This window comes from Artemia franciscana, chromosome 2 (genome assembly GCF_032884065.1).
Source record: "Artemia franciscana chromosome 2, ASM3288406v1, whole genome shotgun sequence".
NCBI lineage: Eukaryota > Metazoa > Arthropoda > Branchiopoda > Anostraca > Artemiidae > Artemia > Artemia franciscana.
Window position 1 is genome coordinate 65,270,388 of NC_088864.1, and position 20,632 is coordinate 65,291,019.

At 33.3% G+C, this 20,632-nt stretch overlaps 1 long non-coding RNA gene across 1 annotated transcript in view; it reads right to left on the reverse strand.

The window, feature by feature from the left end:
• Window positions 1-1,310: 1,310 nt before the first annotated feature.
• Window positions 1,311-20,632, reverse strand: part of LOC136043958 (uncharacterized) — a 40,839-nt gene continuing 21,517 nt past the window's right edge. Inside the window, exon 3 of the long non-coding RNA XR_010621764.1 lies at window positions 1,311-4,612. This is a non-coding gene — a long non-coding RNA (uncharacterized LOC136043958). The remainder of the gene's footprint in view (window positions 4,613-20,632) is intronic.

The following is a 20,632-nucleotide window of genomic DNA, read 5'->3' on the forward strand; positions in this document are numbered from 1 at the left end:
GACGGCCTAATAGTATCTTTAATCGATCCTGTCAGTCTTCGCAAACGTAGATACATAAAAATGGAAAGAAACCATATGAACCTCCATGCAAAGACTTTAATTTTCTATTAATACAAATATTTCTGATGAAATTCTTCACTGGCACAATTTCTGATTGGTTAGTATTGTTTGAATTCTATCCTATTCATTTCATCCTTCCAGTTTTACCCTTTTTTCTACGGTGGTGATATATTCTATGGGTAGATTTCTCCTTGGGTGACAGACCCTGACCATCCTTAATGACAGTTCGTAGTTCGAGTAAGCAAAATATAAATGGTTTTTTTTCACATTAATTTTATGAAATTACATTAATTCTATTTTTCATCACGATTAGGCTAAAATTAAGGTTACTTTTTCGGTGTAATTGAACTTTGAAAAAAGGATTTAATCCTCAAAACAAGCTCATAAATCCCGAATCTATACTGAAAAATTAAATACATGGATTGTAAATACTTCTAAACTATAATACTTTACAATACCAATACTATAATAGATTCGGATTACTGAAATAACAGGACACAAAATATTTTTTTAATTTTTTGTTTTACCTGGAACAATCTTTGTTGCCGACACATAGCCGACAGATTTCTTGCCACCTAAGCCATTATCTCATGCCTAAAGGTCATTAGTTTCCACAACTAATGATCATCTTTTAAGCCTCAATGTTCTCAACCAGGTTCGGGAGATATTTTTAAAATCCATTATCCAGGGACTGACAACGGTGACCACACGACCATAATGTAAAATGATAAAGCATTTCATGAAAGATATGGAGCTTTGTTGATCTTTGATAGCTTTTTGACAAGCCGTTAATAATGATAGTTTAAAAAGAATATGTCATCTGGACCATTTTCTCTGGAACATTGACAGGGCTGCTCGGCCATTCCACATCGGAACGCCTTAAGCACAAAAATTCTTCGACCAATTTTGTGCCATTTTCCGAATATCTATTTTTAAACCTGTTCCTCAGAAAACTGTAAACGCTTTAGCTGATGGGAGGAGGGCACCGTTGGCGAAAAAGGGCTCTTTGATTTTTCAATTTTTATAGCAGATAAACAACTAATTTTATAACAAATCCGGCCATGAGATAAGACAGAAAAATTAAGGCATTTCTTTATAACCAAAGACAAGTTCATCCACCCTTTTCAGTGAGAAAAAATGTTTCATTGGCAAATTGGCATACGTAAGTCTAATTAGCGGTTGTTTTATTTATAATCTTACAGTTTGAACAATAAATAATGAAAATCATACTGCAAATTAGAACAGGGTCAAAAATATGGTACTTGTGTATTATACGCCACTCACTCAAGTTTACGCTGCGTAAAACTTGAGAAAAACCGGTTGCTTCGTTACTTAAGAAATATTTGGAATATATATTTGCACATTAAGAGGGCTGAGGGTAAAGTAAGCATATAGCGGGTCTGCATGCAAAATGTGCTAGGTACAATTTTTAGGCATATTATGAAGTAAGAATTGTTTTCTAACTTCAAACTGTCCAAATACCCCCCCCCCTCCCCTCCGAACGTTTAAATATAGAGTCCAAATTATGTATCTCCTATCTATTCTGTCACTTGTCCTTGTCTTGTTTCACACTAAGCTGAAAGAAACTAACGAAGAAACCTGTTTGTTCTCGAGTTTTACACAGCGTAACTTGAGTTAGCGGAGTATAATACACAAGTATCAAAAATATATAAGGTAAGATAATACTTTATTTCTGAAAAATGTCTATCAAAAGCACAGATGGGCCGATCTTGCACTTTAAAGTTGCACACTCATAAAAAACAAGCAAATATATAAAAAAAATATAATATCAACATGTTAAAACAATTAAACTTACAAAATTAAAAGAGACAAAACCAAACAAAAACACAAGGACAATTTAGTCTCGTGAAAGGCTACAAAGCACATTTTAGCAAAAAAGGAGTAACTGGGATAACAAGGGGAATTTTTGAAGAACGAGGGAGGCGAGGTAAAAGGGAAAAAATCGACCAAGAAAAATGGAATTTCACTTGGGATTAGGGATGGTATTGTTGGCAAAATACAAGGAAATGCTTGTTCTCCTTTAAAGTTGGGTGGCCAAAGAAGGCAGCTATAAGATACTTAATAAGTACTTAGATAATTCTTAGGCGCCTTTTTTGGACAGCCTCTATTCTTTCTGACAATTCATTGGAGATACCAGAATGCCGAAAAAGACAGGCATACTCGAGGATTGGGCATACAAATGACAGGAAAATCCTCAAACAATGAAATTTAGGACAATTAAATTTTCTAGAGTCTTTAAGAGGGCAAAAATTTGGCGTTTGAGCGTTTTAAAGTATCATTAGAGCCCTACTCAGAATACATTTTTGAGACCCAAAACAAAATATGCTTTGAAAGCCATATTCTGGGAGAAATTATGTGTTGTCTGTTCAGTGGCTTTTACGTAATTCAGTTTCTGATTGTAATTTTCTTACAAAGAATACAAAATAAAAGCTGGTCGTCTAAGGGCACCAATTAGGAGGGGTTGGGGCAAAGGTATTTTGAAAACATATTTAGCGTCGTATTCATTGGCAAAGAACCCTTCCTTAGATCTTTAAATAATAGATTTAGAAATAGTAACTTATTGCTACCCTCTATAAATAAAAATAAACTCACAAGAGGATTGTGAAAAAAAAACGAAAAGGACACTGACAAAGCTTATGCACAAATATTGACAACTTAACTTTTAAACACTTAATCAACAAGGTCCAAATGCAATGAGACTTTACGACTTACGGCACTAGACTATTGACAAAAATACATTTTGAAAAATGAACAATTCTATGCAGTGGTTCACAAATCTACTTAACAATTTATACAAATTTGGAAAAGATGTCAAAAACCACCAAACCATCGGGAAACATAGCTATTACGAGTCCAAAGGGATACTAAGAAAATAGTTGCAGAGCCTAAAGAACAACGACCAGATACAGTATAATATAATTAATATAACGGATAAAATAATATTAATTTTCAAATAGACTAACTAATATAATAACGGAAAAGGTTTTCTGCTTGTAAACTTACTTGGCAATTTAAAAAACTTAGTTTTCAGTATAATGAGCTTTTAAATATGTAAGATAAAAGCTATCAAGAAATATTGGGATATTTCGATTTAACTTTTCTGTTGAATTTTTCCCATATTTTTTTTCTTTTAAATTAGGGTAAGTTTCAATTCAAGCAGGTGTTTTGTTACAGGTACAACGGAAGAAATAATTTCTAGGGGGGTTTTGCATGAAAGGGAATGGGAATGTGTTGACGCGGGGTTGTTATGCGAATAAGGGGGTAAATTTGTCAGGATGGTATTCTTTCATGTTAGTGTATAGATTATTTTGAATAAGTTCTTGGTAAATAGCAGTGATGGAAATTGATCAAAAGTGGTAGGTATATATATATGATCTGTTTTTGTTTTTGGTGTATAATTATCAGGTGACAATACTGAAGGGATTCCATAAATTCTTATTGTAGACGCGCTCACTTGCTAGGGTCAGGAATTTAAAGCTTCGAAACCCATATTGGCAAGTGTGTATTCCTCTGAGGAGCCCCGATGCGAGGTGATCACCTGGGAATATTCTATTAGATATATGGTGCTTTTGCTGGTAGGTGTACAAGGACTTACATTTACTAATGTTAACTTTGCTTGATTCTCGACATGATTATTTGGCTAATGGATTGGTTATACTGTTTTGTCCTAGGTGATTGGACGAATGAGTAAGGTTCGAGTTCAAGGTTGAACCTTGTTTAAGTGCTCATTTATCTCAATTATTAACTTAGGAAAACAGGCTTTTTACCAAATAATTACCTGTAATATGCTATATTATAAAGAACCACACTGAATCTGAATGATTTCAAAATCAAATACAGGAACAAGGGATGACTTTTAACATTGAAACGTTAACTGACAAGCTTAAATTATAAGTCGAAGTTCTGCATAAGATTACAATAATTGTTATAAAATAGCGTTACAGCGTCTCGGCTGAGTATTAATGAATGCTCAGGTAGGAACTCGTAAGGAATTTCTGAGGAAGAACTTGAGCTGTGTTGGAAACAACTTTCACTATTTAGAACTTTAATAATACAAAGATCTAAATATTATTTTTTGAACCTGAAAAAGTAATTGTAATGTTTAGTTTACTTCAATTTTTTTCGCAATTTTCGAATTCCATTGCTTATTCTCTTTTTGGTAACCTTTTTTGTTAGTTAAGGTGAAACAAGCAAAAATTTGTGATTTATATAACAGCCTTAGTCAAACAATATTCGTTCCTCAGTTATAGATGATGGAATAATTTTATAAATGTAACAATCAATACAGAAAATAAAATCAACATCAACAGTATTCTGCTCAAAAAGTAAATGGAACGGAAGGCTATCCATTTTCCGACACCAAGTGAATATCTCAGAGGGGCACTTGTTCCATCACACGTGATACACTTCTATCACATCGTGCCTCCTCGCTTCATAAATGGCACACTTTGCACAAGTCGTGGTGGGCATTTGTGATGTGTGCATGCGCTTCCTGGTTACATGTTTTTGGAAAATGGGTGATCCTGTGGCACTGAAAAACCTTTATGTAAAATCTTAGAAAACGACAAGAACCAATTAATTGATTCTACGGACAATTACAGCAGATATGTAGCTTTGAATACATAAAACTGAAAAAAAGATATCTGGAAAGTTCTCAAATCTTACAAATTGATTAAAAAAAATTTAAATATAGCAAAGATGGCATTACTTTTCAATCAGATAATGACCAATTTGCAAAAAATGGTTTTTGCGCTAAGTGAAAATGAAGTCCGAATGTTTCAGCTTCAAGTCCAAAAGCCTTTATCAACGTGAAAAAAAAGAAAAAAAAAATCAAATTAGCCTAAAAGAAAAAAAAAACATAAATAAAAGAGGAAAAGGAAACACAAACTCTGTACAATAACAAACAGGAACAAAGTAAAGAATTCTTTTTTCAAATAAAATTAAAGGTTGTTCTTCAATATGAAAGTGAAGAGCAAATTAAGACAAAACAAATAAAAAATATTTCGTGAGTGGGGGGTCACCAACTCCTCATCCCTCGCTCTTTGAGGTAAAGTTTTATCTTTTGGCCTAATTTTCAAGAATGATCGAACAGGTCGTGGTAACGAATTGTATTGCCCTTGAGCTTTGTTGATGGTGATTGCTAATCGAACATTCCCTGTCTCCCCGTCGTCATTTATATATCCCCCTGTGCCCCCCGGCGTCCCCGTTGTAGTTGTTTCCCTGTGTCCCGGTCGTTATTTATATTCCCTGTGTCCCGGTCGTCATTTGTGTCCCGGTGTCCTAGTCTGTAATTTCTCTTTAAGTGTCCCGGTCGTCAATTTATATTCCCTGTGTCCCCGTCGTCATTTGTGCCCCGGTGTCCCGGTCTGTATATACATTCGTTTTTGAATTGGTATATGATGAAATAAATTTTTAGTTTTTTTCCTTTTTTTCCTTTTCGTTTTTTTTTTGGTTTTTACCTTTTTTTAGCTTTTTTAGTTTTTTTTCTTTTTAGTTTTTTTTTTAATATTTACCTATTTTAGTTTTCTTTTAATCCTTTATTTTTCAGCTTTTTTCCTTTTTTAGTTTTTTTTCTTTTTAGTTTTTAGTTTCTTTAGTTTTTTACCTTTTTTAATTTTTTAGTTTTTTTAGTTTTTTAGCTTTTTTAGTTTTTTTAATAGTTTTTAGTTTTTTTTGTAGTTTTTACCTTTTTTTAAGCCAAGGTTCGAACCTGGAACCTCATGAACCTAGAACCTGGAACATAACGCCTTACCAAATCAGCTACATCGGCTTGAATACATTCGTTTTTGAATTGGTATATGATGAAATAATTCAGACGTCATATGCGGACAAACACGACGTCACTCGACAGACAGACAACTTATTTTTATATATATTCCCTGTGTCCAGGTGTCCCGGTCGTCATTTGTGACCCGGTGTCCCGGTCTTTATATACATTCGTTTTTGAATTGGTATATGATGAAATAAATTTTTAGTTTTTTTCCTTTTTTTCTTTTTAGTTTTTTTTTTGGTTTTTACCTTTTTTTAGCTTTTCTAGTTTTTTATTCTTTTTTCTTTTTAGTTTATTTTTGCAGTTTTTACCTTTTTTTAGTTTTTTTATTTTATTTATATTTTTTTAGTTTTCTTTTTCTCCTTTTTTTAAGTTTTTTTCCTTTTTTTTAGTTTTTTTTCTTTTTAGTTTTTAGTTTTTTTAGTTTTTTACCTTTTTTTATTTTTTTTTAGTTTTTTAGTTTTTTAGTTTTTTTAGTTTTTTTATTAGTTTTTAATTTTTTTTTGTAGTTTTTACCTTTTTTTAAGCCAAGGTTCGAACCTGGAACCTCTTGAACCTAGAACCTGGAACATAACGCCTTACCAACTCAGCTACATTGGCTTGAATACATTTGTTTTTGAATTGGTATATGATGAAATAATTCAGACGTCATATGCAAACACGACGTCACTCGACAGACAGACAGACAGACAGATAACTTATCTATCTATATAAAAATAAGTTGCCTGTCTGTTATGTCTGTTACACTTTGTCTGTTACGCCAGATTATATCTTCTATATATATAAAAGAAAACAAACTAGAATGTAAAAGCTGGAAATTGCATAAATATTTCGAAATATTTTGACAATAGATTAAAGTAATTCGAAAAAAGAAAAATGGTAAAAAACTAAAAGAAAAACTAAAAAGAAAAAACTAAAAAAAAATTAAAAATTAAAAAAATTAAAAAAAGAAAAAACCTAAAAAGAAAAAACGTAAAAAAATAAAAAAGATAAAAAACTAAAAAGAAAAAAACTAAAAAAAGCTAAGAAACAAAAAAAAAGAAAAAACTAAAAAAAACTGGGAATTGCACAAATATTTCAATATATTTTGACAATAGATTAAAGTAATTCGAAAACCTTAAAACAGATACCCCAAATTTTGAGGTTTAATATAAATTGTTGGAGTTTTAGCATGCTTGGCACGTAAGGATTTTTCCAAGTGTCAATGTTAGAATGAACATTGACAAATTGAAGAAAACAAATCAATAAAAAGAAGAAACTAAAAAAAAGAAAAAACTAAAAAAGTAAAACAAACTAAAGAAGAAACTGTATCTAAATATATATAAATAAGTTGTATATATGCATGTTTGTTTGTTTGTGGGTTTGCATTTGACGTCATTATAAGTATATAAGGCTTTGTATATGACGTCATTATAAGATGACACTACAGACCGGGACACCGGGACACAAATGACGACCGGGACATAGGGAATATAAATGACGACCGGGACACTCAAAGAGAAATTACAGACCGGGACACCGGGACACAAATGACGACCGGGACACCGGGACAGAGGGAATATAAATGACGACCGGGACACTTAAAGAGAGATTACAGACTGGGATACCGGGACACAAATGACGACCGGGACACAGGGAATATAAATGACGACCAGGACACAGGGACACAACTACAACGGGGACGCCGGGGGCACAGGGGGATATATAAATGGCGACGGGGACACAGGGAATATTCGATTAGCAATCACCATCAACAAAGCTCAAGGGCAATCGTTAGAAAAATGCGGTATAGATCTGAATACGGATTGTTTTCCCGTGGACAATTATTATGAAACCTGACAATCTATTTATATGGATAGACAATGGGACAGCAAAGAATTTTGTATATTTGCATGTTTTACGTAGTTAAATATATATATATATATATATATATATATATATATATATATATATATATATATATATATATATATATATATATATATATATATATATATATATCACAGGTGGGACACGGGGACACAACTACAATGGCGCGTAACGACTTACGCGCGCGGGGGGGCTTGGGGGGCGCGAAGTGCCCCACCAACTAGGTGTTGGGGTGGCACGAAGCGCCATCCTACAGCTAGTTTATATATATATAGATATAGATTTTTAACCACGTAAAACCTGCGAATATACAACATTCTTTGCTGTCACATTGTCTGTCCATAGAAATAGACTGTCAGGTTTTCATTTATATTCCCTCTATCCCGGTCGTCATTTGTGTCCCGGTCTGTAATTTCTCTTTGAGTGTTTTTTCTTTTTCTTTTTTTTTTTAGTTTTTTACCTTTTTTCTTTTTTCGGTTTTCTTTTTCTTCTTTATTTTTCAGCGTCACTATGAAATACATATCGCCGAACCTTTGTTTTTTTTAACTAAAATCTGGCAGGCATTGATGACCTTATCCAAGTCAAAATCCCAAACCCAATCATCATCGCTATCATTTTCAGTTTTTATATGTTTTGACTCTCGCTGTCCAGGTGGATTTTCATCTAACTGCGCGGTTTTGCGTTCTTTAGCCACAAGCCTGTTTTCTTGCTGTTCTTGTGATTCCTCGGCAGGCTTTCTTTTCTTACTTTCTCTATCAGCCGCAAGCCTGTTTTCTTGCTGTTCTTGTGATTCCTCAGCACGCTTTCTATTCTTACTTTCTCTATCAGCCGCAAGTTTTTTGGCATAGACTCTTTGAGCAACTTCCTCGGCTGTTGCCATTGTAGGTTCTTCAGTCATTTTACAATTAAACATCTTTCCGTCCACGATCTTCTTACAATTAAAAATGTGTTTTTAACGATTGTCTTAAATACTTTTAATGACATCATCGTCATAACAAACATGACGACAACTAACTTCATGACGACATACAGCTAAATTTTATAATGACGTTACTCGACAGATAGACAGACAGACGGACAGACAACTTATTTTTATATATATAGATTTGCCTTCTGATTGCAGCAACGCGTAATAGGTGAACTAGTCTAATTTAAACTTATAGGGAACATACAAAATATTTTGCGATTTTTTAATGTTGAGGTAGCTTACTTCTTCAGTCGTTAAATCGTAAAAGTACACGTACTGTAGTTAGGATGTACAAACAAGTGACCACACAAGGGTAGAGTGGAATGATTAAGCATTTCATGAAAGATAATGTGGAGCTTTGTTGATCTTTGATAGCTTTTTGACAAGTCGTTAATAATGAGAGCTGAAAGAGAACGTGTCACTCAAAATATTTTTTTTTAACCATCGACATCCCATAATATTAAAATAATGTTTATTTTTAAGTATCAAGTTATTTCAAATTTAGTGTCTGTCCAGTCAAATCGATAAAGTTCAGTCATAACATTAGGTTTTCTACTTTTAAATATATATATTTAAAATTCAAATAATTATCTCCTATACATATATATATATATATATATATATATATATATATATATATATATATATATATATATATATATATATATATATGTATATAATTACTTTTTCTGAGAATTTATTTTTTAAATTAAATCTCCCTAAAAAAAAAAATTGCCGGAATAAGCTAAAATTAAGATTAACTTGGACAAATAAGAACAAAGAAGTGAGGCAAAAAAAAACCTTTAAACTAGGAGAAATTAATTAAGGAAACTACTACAAGCAATGGGGGAAACTAAGAGGAAATAAGGAAACGAATAAATTAAGAAGGTTCACCCAACGATTTAAACCCATTAAATAGCACCCAACAGGTTCACCCAATAAATACCACGGCTCACCCAAACATTTTCACACAAAAACTTCATTTCAAAAACAAAATTCAATAGCCTTAAATTTTTTTTAAAATATCTATACTGAAAAAACTAATGCAAATAGACCAACTTATAATATTTGGCTATAGAAAAATATCACTTTACTGAAAACACAAAAGCGAATTATAGAAAACAAGAATATTGACTTAGGATTCAAAGGTGAGTACGTAGCCAGAAAACGATAAACTAATCTATAACTTTTTTCACAGCCTTACTCCAGCTGTGATGTCAATAATTTTCAGTAATCAATTAAGATTATCTGAAAACTTAAAAATAAATATTATTTTAATAGCCACAAAGTCATTTAACAGCCTACAAAAATAATGTAATGATTTATCAGGTAACATCTTGGTCTCAGTAGCTTTAATACCAATAGTAAATAATATACAATTTTGGATTGTAAAAGACAGGCTTTAGTATGAATCGAAAGGAAGAATAAAAAGAATACAATATGAACTCCGGAAGTCCAGTTATTTCTCTCTATCCAACAGAGAATTTCAAGTTCAAAATAGATTCACTTTGGGCCTGTTTACAGACAATTCATGAAATGTCCTCTTCAGAAACAAAAAGAGATCCAACCATTGGACTAAGCTGATTGTGCATGACTGATACCAAATTAAACAAAATAAAATAAAGCAATAATCCTAAAATGCTACATTTTTTTAAGTTTCCTTAATCGGTTTGCTTTTACTGTAGCAAAACTACTATATATTATTAGAAATACTATTTTCGGTAGAGCGCTTGTTTTCTATAATTAAACGTCAGCAGTTGGTTTTTTGCACTAGTTTTATTGATATATGTTAGGTAGATTATGTGAAGCAATAATTTTTGTTCGTTGTAAGTTCCAAATTAACTCTTTACTTCCTCTAGAAATACTTTGTTTTAAATTAATGTATAGCAAAGCCGGCACTCAATATTCGTGCACTCGGTGAAACCATACGAGAACTACCCTTGCACAAAGAACAAAGCTAGCTAAAGGGCTGGACACACGTAGCTTTTTTCGGCGCCGATTTACCAAATCAGCGCCAAATTCCAAAGAAAATGGTAGTGATTTGAGCTTGAAAATTTTCTAGCTTTCGGAGGCAATTTTCAAAAACAGAGAATTCAAAATTTAACCAAAAAGGTTTTTAATTAAATAAAAACAAAAATCAGCTAAAAAGTTAAATGATTAAAGAACTTAATAATAATAATAATAAAAGAACTAAATAATAAGTTGAGATCGATCATGCAATTATTGATAAACTGCTGTTGACTATTGGTATCCATGACATTCAGTTTTAAAAATCTCACGCAAAAGATACCGTTTTTGTACCGCTAACGTTTGCCCACTGAGCTGCAGATATCAGTGCCCGAACAAACCTACGTGTGTCCAGCCCTTCAGCTCGGAATTAGAATCGAAACGACATGGTAATTGAGAGAAGTGAAATACTGTTGGTTCGAAATGGCAAATTCGATTTCCCTTGATCCACTGACTTGGTACCGTTAGAAGACAAACACAAACATGGCTTAATCGCAAATATTACATTGTAGGAACTAAAGGTAAGATAAGTAAAAAATGCAGCACTAGACCCTTAAAGCCCAAACCGGTGGTTCTAGTCTCCGTTTGAAGGCGCCTCAGCAGAAAGTGCAATGGGGGTTTGGGGCCAGCCATCCTGGGCTTTCGCACATTCTTCCCGCTTATCTTCCCCAGATTTATCCTGGTACACATTTGGAGCTAGGTGATTCTAGCTAAGCTTACAGAGTCACGCCAATTACCCCCTTACCCAAACCAAATAACCGGCCACATCAGGAATCGAACCCCCGTCCTTCGGACGAAGGATCCAAATCCAGTGCGGAGGAAGTCATCATACATTATTAGCATAATGCAAAACAAAAAGCTGTTTTTTTTTGGAATGGCAAAACATCTGAGGTCGTGACATGTTTTTCTTTTAGTACAATTAACAATGAAAGAATGCAATTAAACTGATAACCTTGAAACCTTTCCTTGTATAAAAATATGCTGAGAAGTGATCGTTTGTTGTGTTATCATCTTTTACAGATTTATAAGGGGACAGAGGTCATTACAATAACGTAACTATTATGCGAACCAAAAATGCCCGTGTGGGTCTTAAAGCCAAAATGAATGTTTTAATTCTTTTATCACAACTCATTTCGTAAGCAAAATTATATCTGCAAACAGGAAATGCTCAACAGAATTTTTTCCTTGGAATCTTTTTGTCAGGCTTAAACATTTGAAGATTCGGGCCCAGAAGATGGTATGAACCCAAATCAGGCTAATGTCTCCTACCAGACATATTGAGATAGCTGTGATTTGTCATACATCTTCGTACATATTCCCTGTAATTCACCTATTTGTGATGTCTTTTTAAAGTTATAACTCCCCAAAATATGCACTCATAAAAGAAGGTTTTGAATATGTTCCTGATATGGTAAGATTTTCAACGTTCTGTGCCCCATCAAACCCCTTTGAAACTATTCAATTTTTGGTATACGGTGCAAGATGGAATAAAACGACAAAAATGTATCTTTTAAAATGTATATCCAAAAATGGCTAGGCTATTCCATAAATAAGGGGGCTGCCATCCCCCGTTGACCTTTCACTCTTTAAACTGCTATGCTTATTTGAGATCAGATATTATTTTTGTAGCATTAAAATGTGCAGTCTGCATACCCCCAACATATCACTCACGCTAGTGAATAAAACCATTAGTTTGATTTCAAATTAAAGATTGGTCTGAAGAACTGTTGACAAGATTTTGAAAATTAGGGCCAAAATACTTTTTCACGGGTATCGGTCTTTCCGCCGCCGAATGACTAACCGTCCAACATTTCATTTAAAATTATGCAATGCTGCACGCAAATAGATATAGGCTCAACTAAAGAAACTCCTTCAAATGAATGAATGAAATCATTGGTTTTGATTTCAAGTTAAAGATCCTGGGGTCTATTCCTCTCGGATTTTACTTTTGTAGAATTAAAATCTGTAGTCAATACATCCCCATCCCCTGTACAGCCTTGGGAATGAAATGAATGCTTGCGATGTCGTACGCGATCAATAAATACGTAAATGTGAATTAACCCCCAAAGATGTCAAAACAGAATGTGTTTTTTTTTTTAAGAATGCCCAATATTATGTTTATAGCACACGTTTGGGCACGTATGACTTCTTGAGATGATTAACGAGACAAACATGTGTTTGCAATATGATGAAACTCTAATCCGTTTCCATTTCATTTATAAGACAACTGTCAAAAAATGAAAATCTCATTGACTAAGTACCAAAACAAAAAGACACAAGGGTGTAATTTCGAATATCTACAAAGAAGCAAATTTTTTAAAAACCAATTTTTTCTTCAAACAGTTCATGGTAACGAACTGTATGGAGCGATGGATGGAGCGATGGATGGAGCATGGAGTATGGAGCGACCCGGCTCAATAGTAACCAAAACTTTAGAAAACGGAATATTAATACAAATAGATATATCAAACTTATAACAAACTGATTTCAATATCAAACTGATTTCAAACTTATAACATTTAATTGAATTTAGTGTTACCCATCAAAGGTTAAGACCCTGACAAAATTTCCCTCATTTTCGAAAAAAGGGGCAAACATTCCTTAAGAGTCGTAATGAAAACCTCACCATCATGTTCAGCGTATCATAGAACCTTACTCTAGAAGTTTCTAGCTCGTGTCTGCAAAAACTTGGAATTTTATATTTTCAAACAGTTAGTGGTAACGAACTGTAGTAAGGAGCGACCCGGCTCAAAAGTAAGCGAAACTTTAAAAAATGGAATTTTGATAATAATAGTTACATCGAAAAGAATTTCATTTTAATGCCGATTTTAAATACATAAGTTTCATCAAATTTAGTCTTACCCATCAAAAGTTACGAGCCTGATAAAAATTTAGCTTATTTTAGAAAATAGGGGGAAAGACCCCCCAAAAGTCATAAAATCTTAACAAAAATCACACCATCAGATTCTACGTATTAGAGAACCTCAATATAGAAGTATCAAGCTCCTATCTACAAAAATGTGGAATTTTGCATTTTTTTTTTTGCCAGAAGACACATTACGGATGCGTGTTTATTTATTTGTTTATTTTTTCCCAGGGGTGATCGTATCGACTCAGTGGTCCTAGAATGTTGCAAGACGGCTCATTCTAACGGAAGTTAAAAGTTCTAATGCCCTTTTTAAGTGACTGAAAAATTGGAGGGCACCCAGGCCCCCTCCCACGCTCATTTTTCCCCAAAGTTACTGGATCAAAATTATGAAATAGCCATTTTATTCACCATAGTCGAAAAACCTATTAACTATGTCTTTGGGGACGACTTACTCCCCCACAGTCCCCGTGGAAGGGGCTGCAAGTTACAAACTTCGACAAGTGCTTATATAGTAATGGTTATTGGGAAGTCTACAGACGTTTTCACAGGGATTTTTTTGGTTTGGGGGGATAAGCTGAAGAGGGGTTACGTGGGGTTAAATTTCCATGGAGAATTTTTTCATGGGGGAAGAGAATTTCAGTGAAGGGGGCACAGGATTTTCTAGCATTACTGAAAAAAATACTGAAAAATAAATATGAAAAGTTTTTCAACTGAAAGCAAGGAGTATCACTAAAACTTAAAACGAACAGAAATTATTGCGCATATAAGGGGTTCACCTCCTTGTAATAACTCACTGTTTACGCTAAAGTATTTTTAGTAATTTCAACTATTTATTCCACGGGGTGAACATCCTCATATACGTAATAAAAGCATACGAAGTTCTATTTGCCTTTTTAAGTAATCAAAGATTGGAGGGCAACTAGGCCTCCTCCCCCGCTCCTTTTTTCTCAAAATCTTCCGATTAAAACTATAAGAAAGCCATTTAGCCTGAAAAAAACGAATATGCAAATTTAGTTCTAATTATGTATGTGCTGAGAGCCAAAATCAAAGAATGCATTAATTCAGAAATGTTCAGAAATTAAATAAGAAAACAAGTTTTTACAACTGAAAGTAATGAGCGACATTAAAACTTAAAATGAAGAGAAGTAACTCATAATAATAATAATAATAGGCATAGTAATCCAGTCAGAAGGGCACTTGTATGCATCTTTTTTATTCTATTTCACTTGTAATTTGGAAACATGCTTTATTTTGCATATATTAAATAAAAAAACAAGTTTTTTAATTGAAAGTAAGCAGCGACATTAAAACTTGAAACGGAAAGAAATTATTCCATTTATGAAAGGGTTGTTGTCCTTTCCTCAACGCCTTACTCTTTACGCTAAAGTCTTTATATATTTTTAAAAGTAGAGCAGTGAGAAAGAGTCAAACTTTAGCGTAAAGAGCAAGGCATTGAGGAAGGGACAACAACCCTTTCATAAATGGAATAATTTCTGTTCGTTTTAAGTTTTAGTTTCGCTCCTTACTTGCAGTTAAAAACTTTGTCGTTTTTTTTCATTTGAATAATAGTTGAAAACTGAATCCAGAAATAAGGTATGGGCATGTAATGAACGCGCTTGCACAAGAAAATCAGGTTTTTTTTCACTTAAAAAGTGAGACTATAGAGTTGTCTTGTAATCCTAAGTATCCATGCTATTCCATTTTAAAAGAAACGATTTTGATATGGAGCACTTCCCCGCTTGCGATAAGCTACAAAACCAACCAAGTCCAGAACATACCAAACAGTTCGTGGTAACGAACTGTAGTAAGGAGCGACCCGGCTCAATAGTAACCAAAACTCTAAAAAATGGAATTTTGATACCAATACCTACATCAAAAGAATCACATTTTAATGCTGATTTTAAATATATAAGTTTCATCAAGTTTAGTCTTGCCCATCAAAAGTTACGAGCCTGAGAAAATTTGCCTTATTTTAAAAAATAGGGAGAAACGCCCTGCTCTTAACGCTAAAGCTTTTTACTGTTTTAAAAAGAAGAGTTGAGAGAAAGAGTCAAACTTTAGCGTAAAGAGCGGGGCGTTGATGAGGAAGCAGCCCCTTTCATATACGAAGTAATTTCTGTTCGTTTTAAGTTTTAATGTCGCTCCTTACTTTCAGTTTAAAAAAACTTGTTTTTTTTTTGTTAATCAAAATAGGGACCCTTCCGCAGTACGATTATCACCACAGGACAATCCTCGGCTCCGCCTATGACTAACCGTGAAAGGTGAAATGTCAACACTAAATAAACTGAAAGAGGAATGTAGCCTAGGTGTCTTAATAAAAGATTCCCTTTGATGCTTTCAACAAATGGATTGTTTTTCCATGGCAAAGTGGACATTTATTCTTTGATCAGATCTGGTCCGTTTGTTTGAATCTGTCTAAAGTAACTCCTTGTCCTTTGGGCTTTTTATTTTCAGAAATCAGAGTTTTAGATCCCTTAGGACGTGAATTGACGTCCATCTTAGATGTATCTGGGACAAAAGTAAAACTAGGCTTCTTTGAAGTTATAGGGTAAAAACCGACAGCAAATATAAAACTTAATTCTAGCATAATTACTAAATAATTTAAAGGAGTGTAAACAACCAAAATTTGCTCAACAAATTTTTTTGTTGCTTCACAAAGGAACTTAATTTTAAGAACAAATTTAGTGTAGTGTCTTTTTATTTGCTCCAGGCATTTATTTTCTAACGTATATAACAGCCAAACTTTTGGAACTAATGGATTGACCAACATTTAGGAGATGTCATATTTTTTATAAAGGGGTGAGGGAGGGTTCAAGACCTCAAAATACATTTCTGTGCTCAAATTTTTGCATTTATCTAAGGAACCTTCTTTTTAATCATAAATGCAGGCAGGTAGGTGTGTATTCTCCTGATGAGTCCTTGTGTTGGGTTGTTGCCTCTGAATTATTTGTCTTTACTGTTTTTATTGTTCGGTAAATGACGACTTATACTTATTGACGACACGACTGCCAGTCCATTGATTATTCTTTATGGTTGATTGTTAATGGCTATGCTGTTTGACCTATGTGATTGTATGGATGAGTAGGGTTAAGGCCTCATTCAAGTGCTGGTCTATATTAATCACTAATGTAGGAAAACAATCTTCCTTTTCTCCTTCTGTCTTCCTTTTTTTTTTTTTTAAATGTGTTTGTGCTGTTGCATTGGTGATTTCTCTTTTCATTTTATTTATATATATATATATATATATATATATATATATATATATATATATATATATATATATATATATATATATATATATATATATATATATATATATATATATATTAGTTGTTTTTATGTTTTTTTTGGCTTGGATAAGGAAGAAAATCCAGCATATCAGTTATCTAAATTCCTACGGCTCTATAGACTCCTAACTAAGACATTATTATAATGATATCACGATATAGTAGGGATAATGATAGGGTTTCTGTTTCATTAAGCTTGGTTTTATTATGATAAGCTTTCTATTCCTATTCAATATCATTTTAAAATAATGCTACATTATCCTTTTCAAAAAAATGAGAATTTTTGGCACATCTTCGAAGCTCCAAATGGCACTATTAATCTCCATCTGAAGATAATTACTAAGGAGAACTGGAGTTTGAATAGGTCCTGTATACAGATTTTATGGTGACCTATTACTGAACTCACGCCTGCGAAAACAAAAACAAGATACTTTGTCAGTCCCTTAGGGTTCCAAAGATCTGTTAACGTTTTAAATTAAAATAAGGAGCTAATTTTCACAATTTGTTACTTTTTTATGAACAGAAAACATCTCTAGCCTTAAAAACGGTTAAATGCTGTCAAAAAATATTAAATAAAAAATAAACAGGTTTTTCATTAGTTTTCTGCTTTCTAAAAAAACAAATAGTTCGTATTTCACTATTGGATCAAATGGGAAGTTATTTCTGACACGAATTTATTTTATTTCCATTTAAATATGAAATTAAAGTAGAAATGATACTAAAACTATTTCTAGCCATTCAAGGATTTTTAATGTAAAAAAAATCCATTTTTTTATATGGACCACCATATTTTTTATAATAAAGACCACCACTGTCATTTAAGTGGCAGTGATACATAAAGATCAATGTTTATCCTATACATTTTCCTCATTCACTTCTTATGTACAGAGGGGACATAAAGATTTTGTAGGAGACTCACAAGAACAAATTTAAAAATTATAGCTTTTGATTAAGGGCTAAAAGTGAGTCAAAGGCAGCCGACCCCCCCCCCCCCGTGCCCAACTCTCTCTTGGGCACCTCCGTACCCTCTGTGATATCGGACCAACATTCCTTTGATAGCTATGGTAGCTAGAATAGTCGAAAGGCCCAATAAAATATTTCCAAGGATGGAATGGTGAATAGAGCCTTGGGGCTAAATGTCCTAAATTATGCATCTTGTCTATTGCTCACATATATATTGTAGTAAAAACAGACGGGTATGTCCATATGATTGGCTTAAAACTTTCAAAAATAGTTCCGCAAGGGAATCTCTGATTTTTATGGCCAAGGAAACTACATTTTTCGATGGGATACTAGAAACGATTTTATGGGGTCAAGAAACAGGTAAAAAACTTCTTTATTTTGATCGGCTTGAAATTAATATTCATAAACTATCGTTTTAAAGAAACCCTAATGCTAAAATAAAATCAGGTTGGAGGACAGGAGCTCGAAAAAAAGAGCCGAGAAATGAGGAAAAAAATAATTTTTCTCGATTGGTTTGAAACTTAAATCTTTCAGTCCTTGGGCCGAATATTGGATTTTTTTTTTTTCATGTGTTTTTCACTAGCATGAAAATAGTGGCTAATATTTAAGTACATTTTAGCATGAAGTCAGTGAAACTCCATTAATAAAAAAATAGTTAATTATTAAATAGTCAAAAGTTTTTTGGTTTTTCGTAGTAATAATGGGGATTTTTAGGGTATCTCATTACAAAATCACCAGTTTTTTTTTGTTTATTGTTCTTGTTTTTTTCTACGGGAACATATCTACTTCTTTTTTTAGACGTCTAACGTCACAAAATTAAATTTAGATTACGTTTAAATTGAGTTATTTATTAGAATTAAATAGCACATGTCAATTTATCAAAAATGGAATAGTAAATATGAAAGAAAGTGCAAACTCATCTTCAAAATTGATTAAAAAGTAAAATTTTTTAGAGAATAGAAATTTAGAAATCGAAAAAAAAAAAATGACAAACTAGAATGAAAAAGTAGAAACGGATTGGGCTTTCAATAACATGTATTTCAAATCGATCTAAGTTATAACTGCATAAACGAAAAATGTCAGTGAGTCCGATCTAGAACGCTCGTAGTGCTGAGAGTTATGAGACAGAACCCACAAATTAACGAATAAAACAAATACTTTGTTGCTAAAATTTAAGAAAAAAAAAACATAGACAGTTGATTCAGCTTCTGAGCAATAGTGGCATAGTTACTATACTGGTATAGTACGGTTCAGACTCAGCTCCTGAATGTGAAAAATCTTTGATATTTGATTAATTTCCGGATACAAAAATGACTAACTAATCTTATCCCTTTCAGAGATCAATTTTCAATAGAGCTGAGGAGAAACGTGGGAGGGGGTGAACTCAGGAGCCCGTGTCTCAAAGTAAGGCATCCTATCGTCTCTCTTCCCCATGTCTATTACTTCTCCCTGACAGAGCATTGGAGTTTGACCTCACTTGAAAAGAAATCCAGGGTTCACACTTGCTACTGATAGGATAAATGGTAGAGTATGGTATATTGTAAGTGAGTCAGCTCGTGAACTGGCATTTGTCTTTACTGAATGAACACTAGTCATATTTAAAGAACACTAAGGTTAATCTAGAGTGATGTAATTTACCCTCTTGCTTCCTTTCATCTAAAGGAATACATTAGAATAAGCTAACATGTAGAGTTATAAAGTCCTTTTGAAACAATCCGCATACAGGAATAAGTAAGCTGTCCTAATGGAAGTTTTGATTATTTAGAGGAATTTTATTTAAAAAACACTCTTTTTTAGATAATTTATGCTAATTTTTACTTGGTACAGTTTTATAATGCGTTAATTGTAATTTATAATGCATTGTAATACATTATAATATATTAATTGTGATGCATTAACTGTAACATAATTTAAAATCGAACCACAAAAAAATCTCCATTACATATGAATAGAGTAGCAGGAATGGATCTACGATCCTTCAAATTGCCCCCTCCACCATCTCACTCCAAATTAGCTTAAAAAAAATTATAAATTAATTTTAAACAATCCGTGTACAGAAATTTTTTAGGAAGCTGTTAACCCATCAAATAAAACATATGCCAGACCGCAATAACATAAACAGTTGTCACTAATCTGATTTTATAATTATTGTCTGGAAGCTGGGGATATTACAAATGTTTCACCACCTGAGATATTATTACCAATTTTAAGTCTTTTGTAGTTTTTACAATAGATCATTACGACAAAGTTATGAAGGACATCTGTTGCGCGTTCTGTAAGGCTTAAACTGGAACAAAAGGCACAAAAAATTATAAGCACAAATGACAGGAAGACTAACTACAAAATAAATATAGATTCTTACCAAAGGCGCCATTTGGACCTTATCTTGAGGTGGGCATAAACTCCATCTTTGGCCCCCCTCCCCCCCCCCCCGACTCACTTCGTGTCGCGTAATCATCTAGGAAATGGGCATTTGACAGAATTCGAGAATTGTATCTTACCTACTTTCAAAGTTTACAATAATTAATAGCAAATAGAGTAATTACCCCAAGGGTCGTCAAGTAATTACGCTCTTTGGTTAATTGGCGTGCAGTAATTTCAAATCAATTGGACAGAATGGATTATGTTGGACACAATGGATTATTATGGCCGGCAAAGGGCTCTTAGTGGTGGAAGCTTGGCCCCCTGGAAAATCTGGGGTGGGCATTTGCCCCCCCCCCTGACCCCCCCCCCCCCAAATGGTGCCTCTGATTCTTACGACTGGGATGCAATCTTTTTTGTACTTACAGGTTTGCAGTAATTAAACAGTTCGTGGTAAA